The sequence below is a fragment of the Elephantulus edwardii genome, unplaced genomic scaffold, assembly GCF_000299155.1.
Source record: "Elephantulus edwardii isolate Elephantulus edwardi_28Jun2011 unplaced genomic scaffold, EleEdw1.0 scaffold00010, whole genome shotgun sequence".
NCBI classification, from domain to species: domain Eukaryota; kingdom Metazoa; phylum Chordata; class Mammalia; order Macroscelidea; family Macroscelididae; genus Elephantulus; species Elephantulus edwardii.
The window spans coordinates 9793892-9796571 of NW_006399760.1; the positions used below are offsets into that span (position 1 = coordinate 9793892).

At 40.6% G+C, this 2680-nt stretch overlaps 1 protein-coding gene across 2 annotated transcripts in view; it reads left to right on the top strand.

The window, feature by feature from the left end:
- The window catches only part of ARHGAP15 (Rho GTPase activating protein 15), a 948827-nt gene that overhangs the window by 403646 nt on the left and 542501 nt on the right, over positions 1-2680 (top strand). The window lies entirely within an intron of this gene.

Consider the following 2680-nt stretch of genomic DNA (forward strand, 5'->3'; position numbering starts at 1 on the left):
AGCCGAGCACACTGCAGCTGTGAACAATCTCAATCTCTTCACCATCTATCCTGATGCTACCGATTGGTCCGGTGGTGAGAATTGTTGTCTTCTTAACACTGAGCCTCAGTCCATACTGAAGGCTGCAGTTCTTGACCCCCTGCAGTAAGTGCATGAGGTCCTCCTCCGTTTCAGCGAGCAAAGTTGTGTCATCTGCCTGCATTACCCAATAGATAAACAAAAATTTGTAGTCTTAAGTAGTTAAGACATTGAAGGATGTGGACATACTATTTGGTGGTAGAACCATGTGGTTTGGTTTGGTTTCTCTTTTAGAATAAAAATTTCAAAAATTCTCAAGTTAGAGAACCCCAGTGGTTTGTTTTAGAGAGTTCCATTTCTAAATATATGCAGAGAGGATTGCTTGTATCATGGATATACAGGTATCATGCATGTAATTGAAGCTGAAAGAGGTTTGAGGCTGTGGACTCAGTCTCTGCACCCTCCCCCTTACCTCTCCACCCCCTACCCCCTCACTCCCATCCCATCCCCAGCAGTCACGTTCCAAGCATACATTCTGCTGTTGGTGATGATCTCTACTGTAGTTGTCTGAATTGGGAAGTGACCCACACTGACATGAATTTTTCTCAGATCCTGTCAATAGTCAATTTCAATATGGCATTGTTGTTGTTGTGTGTCATCAAGTCACAGCTGGCTGACCCTGCAATGACTTTTCAGACTCAGTTAATTGCATGGGAGTAGATTGCCCATTATTCTCCTGAAAAACAATCTGATTTTCTTCCTTGAGTTTCATTGTATTCTGTGAGCAGAGATATATGTACATCTTTAGAGAGAAGCGAGCAACCAAAAATTATGATGGACATGAAACTGAAAAGAAACAAATCTAAAGGCATTTGTTCTTTATAGTAAATATATGTACTCCAAAATACTTATGCAGGAGGAAAGAAAATGTGTGTTTTCAAAAACAAAATGAGAGTCCAACAGGGGAAAGCAAATTTTGATGAGGATCTTGTTCAACATCCATTAAACAGATCTTAGACGCTACACTGTGCCAGGGCTAGGACTCTCATGTGCAATTCTCAATATGTACAGCATCAAGCAACAACAAATGTGCCTGTTTTACCAACATACCACTTTACGCACAGTGTTATAGTGGACACGTTGCAAATCAAATGATGCAGGAAAGGATGAAGAGGAATGCCTTAGGACTGTTCTTAGTCCTTGTGCATATCTAATCTAATGACTATGCATGTGACAAGATGGGGGGGAAAATAACCACATTAATAAGAAATACTTGTGTTAAAATCCCAAAAGTGCACGCAAGATCTGAAATTGTGGGTCAGTTTTGACCCGATAGCACACAACAAATACTAACATATAATAGATGTATGCTAATACTCTGCATATTAGTTCACTACTAATGGTCTTTTCAATCACTTGCTGTGCATCTGAGAGCTAAATAATAAAGATGACAAAAGAAGAGCTTATGCCTTTGAATTGTGGTGTTGGAGAAGAATACTGAATATATCACAAGGTGCCAAAAGAATGAACAGATACGTCTTGGAACAAGTACAACCAGAGTGCTCTTTGGAGGCAAAGATAGTGAAACTTTGCCTATCATACCTTGGACATGTTGCTGTTGTTGTGTGCAAATAAGTTGAAACCAACCCATAGTTGGTCCTCCAGTGGGTTTTCAGAGGTGGTAAATTTCATGGCAGGTGATTGTCCATCTTTCTCCTATGGAGCAGCTGGTGAATTTGAACTGCTTGCCTTTGGGATCGCAGAGCAGCTTATTATCACTAGGCTATCACAGCTCTCTAGAATGTGTACCTAGGAAAGGATATTCCTTGGAAAGGGATACCATGCTTGGAAATATCAATGAAAGCAAGGAAGATACCCAATGAGCCATAGAGATACGTGGACTGTAGCAGTGGGTTCAAGTGTATCAGAGATGATGAGGATGTCACAGGATAGGACAGGATTCAAGTCTACTGTTCATAGGGTCACTGTGAGTCATACTCAACTTGATGACATCTAACAACAAAAATAACAAAGCCATTCAATTTAAGATAAAATGTACTGCAGTGTTATTTGTTGTTGTTAGTGGCTGTTTAGCAACCCTATGAACAACAGATCTGAAACATATCCTATCCCGTGCCACTCACACCTCCTGACACACTACAGCCCATTGCAGCCGTCACTGTCTTGATTCACCTGGTCAAAGGTCTTTATCTCCTTTGCTGACCTTTCACCTTTCCAAGCATTGTATTCTTCTCTAAAGAATAGTCCCTTCTAGTAACAGTCCCAAAGTATGAAAGGTGAAGCCTAATCATCTTTGCCTACAAAGAGCACGCTGGCTGCACCCTCTCCAAGATATATTTCTTTGTTCTTTTGGCAGTCCATGTTCAGTGCTCTTCTCCAATACAACAGCTCAAAGGCATCAATTCTTTGTGTAGTATCCTTATTCATTGTCTGGCTCTCAGATGGAAAGCAAGTGATCAGAAAGATCATGGCCTGAATCAGATGCACCTTTGTCCTCGACTAACATCATTACTCAATAATTTGAAGAAATCCCTAACTGCAGACTTTTCCAGTAGAATATGTCTCCTAATTTCCTGATTGCTGGTATGAAGGGTGTTCATTGTGGATCCAAGTAGCAATGTTTTGGAAAGTCTGTTATTTC